Source organism: Myotis davidii, unplaced genomic scaffold, assembly GCF_000327345.1.
Source record: "Myotis davidii unplaced genomic scaffold, ASM32734v1 scaffold79, whole genome shotgun sequence".
Taxonomy (NCBI): domain Eukaryota; kingdom Metazoa; phylum Chordata; class Mammalia; order Chiroptera; family Vespertilionidae; genus Myotis; species Myotis davidii.
Window position 1 is genome coordinate 3,711,948 of NW_006294339.1, and position 9,513 is coordinate 3,721,460.

The following is a 9,513-nucleotide window of genomic DNA, read 5'->3' on the forward strand; positions in this document are numbered from 1 at the left end:
TAGGTCCTTTGTAGCAATGTTTTCCAGAGCTCTACTGGAAACAGTTCTGATAAATAGGCTTGGAAGATGGCTGCCATCAATCCCTCCTCCCCCTGCAAACACCTGCTGCCTCTCATGGTGGAATATAATCCCTTACCTTCTGAATCTCGGCTGGTCTTAGTGATTTACTTTATCAACAGGATTCATCCAAAAGAATGTTCTGGCACTTCTGAGAAGAGGTCATAAGAAGGCTTGCCATTTCTACATGGGTCTCTTAGAATGCTCATTCTTGGGCCACCTTCTGTTAAAACCCAGCCACCATATGATGAGAATTGTTAGAGAGAGTTCACATGGAGGTGCTCCAGTTGACAGTCCATTGGAGGGGAGAGTCAGCACCAACTCCTAGAATGTGAGTGCACCATCTGGGATAGCCACAGTTGAGCCTTCAGATGACTCCAATCCAGACCGCCATTTGACCACAACCACATAAAGACCCTGAGTGAGAACTGCCCAGCTGAGCCCAGTTAGCTCACAGAACCATGAATGAAAATGATAAATTGCTTTTTAAAGCCACTAAATTTTGAGATAGTTTGTTACACAGTAAAGAATAATTTGAATAGCTGAACCTCCTCTCTCTCAGCTCAGATGTGTGCTGAGACCCCCGTGGACTGAATGACAGGAACCCCACCTTCCTCAGAATAGCCTTTCCCTGCCTCTGTATGAGGCTTTTTGTCTGGGTTATGCATGTCTGCCTGGCCTCCTCCTGCTTGATGATGACTTCTTTCCCAGGATACTTTCACTGATTCATTTCATCATTCCACCTGCCATTTTCAGACATGTGTCAGTCCCAAGGGTAATTGCTCAAGCCCCAGCTGGGAACTATGTGTATACAAAATGAGGGATTTACTGGATATACAATTATATATATTTATTAGATCATTTTTTTACTTAGTGTTATATTGTGGTAATTTTCTGATGTCATTAAAATTCGACAGAACTGATATTGCATCATTTGAATTTATATTATTACTCATTCTCCTGTTTTGGGAAAATTGTTCCCCCTCTTTTTTTCTTCTTAAATTGTAAAAAAAGGCTGAGAGGAATATCTTTGTCCCTAAATCTTTACCCAGGTTCTTATCTTAAGGAAATAATCTAGTACCTTGAAAAGGGCACGATTTTTAAAAACACCCTTGATACATAATGTCAAATCACTTTTCAGAATGATTATATTATGTTACTCACACTAGTCCATCTGATAGGCAGAAATGAGAAAAATAAAAATTAATAATAGTAAAAATGAGAATAATAATCTCATCATTTTAATTGGCATCCTCTGACTTTTGGTGATATCTTTCACATTTCTGCTGTATTTGTTCCCCTTCTTTGTTAATTATCTACTATGTGTGAAGAAACCAACTTGACAGCAGGAAGTGAAAGATTTGGTGTATAACCCCGAGAGTGGGCCACACGACTTGAGGAACAGAATTGGCAACGTGAGATTAGGAGAGCACCTAACCTGGTGGCAGTTTGGATATGTTTCTATCACCGTAGTGGCATTTGAGAAGGTGCTACCTGGTTTTGTGGAAAGACAATGAGTTTGGCATTAGACATACCTACCTTCAAATGTTGTCTCTGCCAGTTGTGTACCCTTGGCCAAGTTATCTTACTCTCTTTAGACTTAAATTCCTCACCTGTAAAATGAGAAAAATATGACATCCCTTTTAAGTCTGTTGTCAGGATGAAAAGAGACAGTAAACATGTAATAAACATAAACATCTTACATGCAGTATCCATTCAATGATCATCAAAGCCCATTTTGCCTGATCAACTCTTGAGTTTATCTCTACCCGCTGCTATATTGCTTCCACCCTCCTTCATACAGCTTACCCTCTTTCTCAGCTCTGTTACTATGTTTGCCTCTTAGCTGGTCTCCCCATTCAATGTCATCCCTCCAATCCATTTGCCACACCACCTCCGTCTGCCTTTCTAACATTAAATCTAATAATGTCATTATCTTAATTAAAATCCTTTAAGAGCTCAATAATGTGATTGAGATCTGGCTCCTCCGAGCCTTCCAGCTTCATCTCTTACCTCTCCTCCTCATCGCACCCTGCATTCTGGCCTCACACTCTGCCTAGAGCAGCTGACACAATCCCTGCCTTCTCAGAGCCTGGTGTCTTCGAACATGCTGTTTCTCTATTTGTTCCCGTCCTGATCCTTCCTCTCCCTTCCATGTGGTTATTTCCTACTCATTCCTCAAACATTAGCAGAAGTGAGCCATTGCCTTCCCTGGCCCTTTAAGCTGGGTCAGGTTCCCTCTCCTCAGGGTTTCCCCTATTACAGCACACAGACAAGGAAGTACACAGTTCCCTCCCCTGCTGGATTATGGCTCCTTGTGGGCAGGAATGGCATCTTCATTTCTACATCCCTATTGCAGAGCCAGAACAGGGTTTCTCAACATCCATACAGTTGACCATGATATGTTGCATAATTTTCATGGCCAAGGGCAAAATGAAAATATAGAGTCCCTTTGTTTAAAAAGTTACTAAGAATCTCAACATGACAATAGCAGAGCATTAAGCCAAGTAGGGGACCCTTCGGAGCACGGGGCCCTGTTGACCGGACAGGTTGCTTGCCCATGAAGGCAGACCCGCTGTTGGCATTTTGGGCCACATAATTCTTTGTTGTGGGGAACTGTCCTACGCACTGCAGAAAGTTTAGCAGCATTTTTGGCCTTTATCCATTAAATGCCAATAGCACTCTTCCCAGCTAGGACGATTAAAAATGTCTGAAAGAGGGATCCTCTAAACATATTTACTTCAGTTCAATTGCAAAATAAATGTCTCTGAGTCAGGATTTTAAATGCTGGGGATACATAGTTACTGCCCCCAAAGTAGTTGATGAATGTATAAAACAGTGATTTCTTTGGAATTGATATTCTCATAAACCTAACTGTTGTGATAGGGAGGTAGGTGCCCAGGCACCCAGGATCCCATGGGGGGAGAGTCCACTTGATCGGGGGAGGGGTTGGGTCAGCTTAGGCTTCACAAATTAGGGGCTCCAAGCTGAGCCTGAAGGCAAGGAGAGTAAACCAGGCAGGTTGGGGTGGGCTAGGGACTGCATGCAGGGGGAGTGCACAGAGAAACGGCGAATGATGGGGCGGGACTGTTAAGCAGGGTTCAGTTCCTGAGGATCTTCCATGAAACCCTACATATCCTGGACTTCATTTAGAGAGGGTGATGGAAGGTAATGGAGAGCAAACCAGTGGCCCTCAACTGGGGACAATTTGCCCCTCTTCTCCCTTTCCCCAGTCTGACATTTTGCAGTATCTGGGAACATCTTTGGTTCTGAGGCAGGAGTCACTACTGGCACCTTGTGCGTTGAGGCCTGTTGTGCTGCTAAATGTTGTACAATGTCCAGGACAGCTTCACTCAACAAAGAATTATCCAGCCAATAATGTCAACAATGCCAAGGTTGAAAAATTCTGTTTCAAACTAGAAAATGATACATTGATTATTTTTTTTTTCTGTTTTAGAAGGACAAACTGGAAATTCCCAATTCCTAAGTGCTTGGGACTTGCTATATAACTGGGCTACCTTGTATATTTTGAATGTTCTTTTCTCTAGATGAGACTGAATAAATGGTACTTTCATTTGCTGCTTTATTTTCATCTTCTATTCCATGACTATCTACTAGAGGGCATCGATGGGATCCTAGTCCATGTGACTGGTGCCCCCTAGAGTTGTGCCGTACGCAAACCGCACCCTAACAGAACAGTTTAAAACCAATCACCCAAGCAGTACTTCTCTTTAGGGCCCAGCACAAGCCTGGCCTGGGAATTCAGAATCTGATGAATGAATGAACAAATGAATGAATGATTGGGCAATCCAAAGAATGGGAAAACTAATTTTGTACTAGGTGATGCTGAAGGAGAAACTTGCCATTAAAAATTTCAGAAAGGTATTATACCGGATTTCTCGACTGCACTGAAGTGGAAACCAACAGGTCTCTGCCAGGGTCCTCTTGGCTGACACTTCGGAGTTCTGGCTGGTGAGGGGCCCTCGGAGTGAGGCTGGGTTGACTCTGGAAAATAACTAGGTTTTCTTGTCTCCTGGGTCCTCTGCAACCTTATCAGTGCAGCTTTGTCAGGGTTTCCACCATAAACCCTGGGTGTGGGGCTAAGTGGCCTATAAAATCTGACTTGGGGCTGAAGCCGGCAGCACAGAGGCTGCTAAGATGCAATTAGTTTGACTCCAGGAATCTTCGGTTGGCTTCTTTGCTTAATTGGGAGAATGCAACCAAGAAGTAGGTTTGGTGCTCCTCTGTCTCTAAGGACAGGCACAGAAGGCTTCTGTTGCAGGGGAGAAAAATAGGCCCGTCACTATGCCGAGCTCTGGGAAGGGGGGCTTGGAAAAGATTGCCCAGCAAAAGTTGGGAAGTGCTGCTGGGCAGGTGCCAAAGGCAGCTCTGTGACCCGGCCAGCCCTTTGCCTGCCTGAGAGGAGGGGTGTGGGGGGCTGCATTTCCCTTTGGTTAAATTACGTGATGCTTAAGGCTTGCTTTTGTCCCTGAGAAGAGGTGTTCTGGGATGGTTGCAGCAAAATTAAATTCTTTTCTAAGGCCATGTTTCACACTGAAGCCCTCTTCACTCACTGATCACATTCATTCATTATTTCAATCATCACCTATTCTTACGTCTTTGTTCGGGGTGAGTAGTCTGGAAGTAAAATAGAATCAGACTCTGTTTCAAACACAGTCACTGTTTCCTGCCCAAGGTAAGGAAGATCCCCAACCTCATGGGGGCTTAGTTTTCTCATTTTTAAAGTTGTGAAAATAATACCTAGTTTATGGCTTAGGAATGAAATTTTTAAATGTATTTTATTGATTTTTTACAGAGAGGAAGAAAAATGGAGAGGGAGAGTTAGAAACATCGATGAGAGAGAAACATGTATCAGCTGCCTCCTGCACACCCCCTAATGGGGATGTGCCCACAACCAAGGTACATGCCCTTGACCGGAATCAAATCTGGGACCCTTTAGTCCACAGGCCGATGCTCTATCCCCCTGAGCCAAACTGGTTAGGACAAAATTTAAATGATATAACTTGTGAAAGGACTGTAAGACTATGTCTGGACAAAAATACAAGGGTTCTTTATACATGAGCTTTATACTACTATTTCTATTACAATAAAAACACAACTTGACAAATGCTGTCCTTGGGGTTTGCTGTAAAAACTGCTATAAAAACTCAGAGGTGTGAGTGCCTGTGTCTGAGGGTGGATGGAGGTGAGACGGAGTTAGGGAAGACTTCATGGAGGAGGTAATGTGACCTGAGAACTCAATAATGGATTATGACCTTTCTAGGAAGAGAAGAGAGGAAAGAGCATTCCTGTTAGCAGGAGCAGAATGTGCACAACTATTGCATGTGCGTGGTTGGCTTGGGGTAGGAGGATGCATATTTGTATCCTGATCACAGGGTCCAGAGTGAAGGGACCTGAGCTGTCCCAACCAATCCTTTCTTCCTTCTTCCCCTCCCTGTTCCCTTTCTTGTTTTCACTTTTAGAGCACGTTATCCATGCAGATTTTTAGTGCACTGATAAGCTTCATAAGGAAAGAAACTGGCCCCCAGCCTCATGGTGCATTAGAGTCAGAGCCTCTGCCTTCAGGCCCCAGCCTGGCTCTGGGCTCAGGGCTCTCCTCTGGGGGATGTGGTCTTTTCTGAGCCACTTTTCCTCCACCAGAGCTGCCTTCCCACCTCTCAGGGCTGCTCAGCTCTCAACCCTGACCCTGTACCTCACTGCTTGCCCTGCCGGAGGGCTCGCTCTCATAAAGTTCTCTTAAAAATTGTTTATGACTCCTTAGTCCAGGCTCCCAGTCTACCCTGCACCATATGTGAGCTTGTTAATTCCTTAAAGGGCCCACTCAGAGCATAGCTTAGGGATGTGGACACAGATATACAGTGGCAGCTGCCAATAGATGTCCCCTTTCCAGAATGATGGACGGGGGTCAAGTGGAGAGCTGGAAGCAAGCAAATAAACACATTTTGAACACCTGCTGTTGCTGAAGACCATGCTGGCTACTTTTATATTTGAGACCTAGGTGCACAGCCTGACTGTGTTACTAAACATCTTGGGCCATTTACTCATATATTCCAAGTCTCAGTTTTCTCATGTGTAAAATGGGAGAGCAATGCTGACTTACTCCACAGAGGGCAGAGCAATCCCTTGGCTGCTTTGAGAGTCTCAGGTCTGAATATTCCCTCATATCTGCTCAGGTGTGTAAGAGACTCTTAGATGTAACACATAATTCCTTTGTCCGTTGGTTGAATGATCTCCCTGAAGCGGGCCATAAGGAATGAGCTCTGGACCTTGACCGAAAACTAGAAGCCAGAAGCTCTATGTCAACTTGGGAAGGTTGTTGGGTCAGAAGAGAAAAATTAATTCCAAGGAGAGCAGCCCCCTTTTTGTACCTGAGAAGGGATGGTCAGGGTTGGTAGTGAGGAGCCTGCTTAGGTTAAACAAAACCTGGGAAAGCTGAAGAGACGGAAAATATCCCTGAAGCCTGGCCCCTCCGCACAGCCAGATCCTCTGGGACCAGTCACTTGTTCCTGGGAGGCATGTGCTGTCCGAAAAGAACACTGACTGGAGTTCTCCAGGTTCTGCCCTTAGCAGCTGGGTGTCCACGGGCAAGTCACTTAACCCTCAGCCTTCCTACACGTGGAGCAGCATTCCTGTTGTGGTAAATGGCCTGCTCCACAGGGGACACTCCATAAAGGCTAGTTCCCTCCTCTATCCGGCCAGCAAAATACACCCCCCCACCCCAAGGACTGCCACCCAGCCCCAGGGAACAGCTCAATAAAGTCCCCATAAAATTCAGCCTCTCTGAGCCCAGCTTCAGAAATTACAGCGACTTGATTCATCACATTGTTTGAATTATGGCGATATGAAAATACAGCAAACCCACTGGGAGTCAGCCTTTTCCCATATATAAAACAGGGTTATGATCCCATATAAACTTTTAAAAGAGAATGCTTTAGTTTATATCTTCATGCATCTGATTGAGGGGAAAAACGAAGGAACAAGAAAAGAAATAGGAACACATTGGCAAACAACATAATTCAAACCAACACCCCAGCTTATTAGTCCCTCGGGCCCCGTCTCTTTTTCTTCATTCTTCATCTTCATAACATCCCTGAGCCAGTGCCCACATGGCAATGGGCTGGGGCTCTCGGGAGCTTCAGAGTTCGCTCCCTTAGTTCATCCTCTTTTCTCCATCTCCATGGCCATGGCCTGCATCCCAGTCACCAGCAGCTCTGTCCTGGACCAATGACCACCTTTCAAAGACGGGCCCATGTCTGTTCAGGCTGCAGCCAGGAGGATGGATCGGGGAGGGGTAGCAAGGCAGGGACACAAACGTGTGTCTATCTTTCCCCATGTAAGACCTTCAGAGGCTCCTCTGTGTCCTCAGGAGGAAGTCTGAGCTCCTAAAAACCCTGCTGCTGCCTACCACCCAGGCTTTTCCGTCACGCTCCCCTTTGCCTTAAACATGCCCCTCTCTGCTTCCTCTGTCTGGAAGGCTCTCTCCTCTAAACTTCCTCACCTCTTTGTTTACTCCTACTTATTCTTTAAGATTCAGTTTATATATAATTTCCTCGGGAAGAATTTACTGTGACCATCCTACCTCCTCTCACTCAGCCCAAACCAGGTTAAGCCCCCTCCCTAGCTGTGTGTAAACGTCTATTTCCCCTACATGGGGAAGAAGTGATTGTAAGTCCGAGGAATCTGTTTTCACTTCCAAGCTGTGAGCCCCAAGAGCAATGATGAAACCTATTTTGTTCATTATCATAACCCCAAAGGCACAGTCAAGTGTTTGCTTTCATGGTGAACACGCAAAAAATACTTGCTGAGTGGTGATGACAGACCTCAGTCCCAGTCTGTGTTCTGTCACCGTCGGTGCTGGAGGTCAGTCACTTCAATGGTAACTTGACCAACATTCTCATCTTTAAAACAGGGATAAGGATACCTACTTTGTAGTAGTGTCATGAGAATTAGAGAAAAATTTGTAAAGTGTGGAGCACATAATTATGGGTTTTACTTATTGAGTGCCTACTCTTATTACGTGGTCTTGGGGACAGAAGAAAATTTCTTTCTGACACTGTGATCATCAGTTGTGATGAAATATTCAACACCAGCTAATGCCCACCAGAGGGGCAAAAGAGTGAATTCCTGGATCAGGGATCTGTTTACACTGGGTGGGAAGGAATATCAGTTGTTAGTTTTCAAACGAGACCTCCTCTTGGATGGCAGCACATGAAAGACTTGCCTAGGCGCGGGTCCAGGGCTTTGTATGCAACATACGTGGGTATTCAAATACAATTGCATTTACTCGTGACCCCACCTGTCAAGAGCTCACATGCAATTTAAAAAGTACAAACGATGAGCCTTTATGACAAAGGCATAAAGAGAACGCTAATTGTGTCACTTTCTAATTGTTCTGTGACTCCTCTCCCCTCTGTCCTACGTGTTCATCCTTTCGTAGGGAACAGCAAAGATGACTGCGGGTCAAGCTCTCCCCGAGGAGCATGCGTGATTCCCTCGTCGCCAGGCTTCTCGCCGAAGCCTCCTAGAGTTTTGGATGTGGGCAAAGCCTTTGAGATGGTATCTGAAGGGATTCTTGGCAAAGTGGGCTGGCAGGGGACCCAGAGGCTTGGAGATTGAAAACAGACCACAAGATGATGAAAAATTTCCTTCCCAATGGAACAAACACCACGTTGTAGTTTACACTGTGTGTCCACCTAAGTAGTGGCCTCATGTGATCTTTGTGCAAAACTCTGATGCTGTAGAAGCTGGATGAGCCAACCCACTTTACAGAGGAGGAAAGGGTTTCAGACATTTTCCTATGACTGCCAGCTCATTAACGGCATTGCCAGGACTTAACCCTGGTTGTCTACCTCAGAGCCCTCTTTGTTGTCCTTCTGGTAAACTGAGTCCCTGAGTCCCTCTTGTTATCCCTGCCTCCCCTCTCAGTTTGGAAGTCTAAGGAGGGAAGCATGCTTTATCCATCCCCTCCTTTCTCTCCCTGTCGGTCTCCGCCCCCTTAAACCTGCCCTGCCCATGTCCCCAAGCACAGCTCATTATACTCCTCTCTGACTTGTTCCCATGGTGCTAGTTTATCCGTGTGCTTCTGTGTCAGAGCAGGTGCCATGCAATGTGATTGAGCCACAGGGAAATACGATCTACGTTGTGGGTTTCTGCTTAACTACATGGTGTTAAGGGAGAAGGCTGGATGGGGATGCACCCAACAATAACTGAAAGCCCTGCCGCTCCCACATATTTTACTTCCCACCACTGCAGACAGTCTGTGTTTTTTGGGTGATGCTTTGCATTTTCCCAGGGAGAGGGAAAGGTACTGGATCATTTTTTGAGTGACTAAGATGTGCTAGTGTTCCACACATTTACAACTTGTTCAATCCTCACAACATCCTTCAGAGGAAGGGGTGGGTGACCCCATTTTACAGATGAGGAAACTGAGGTTTA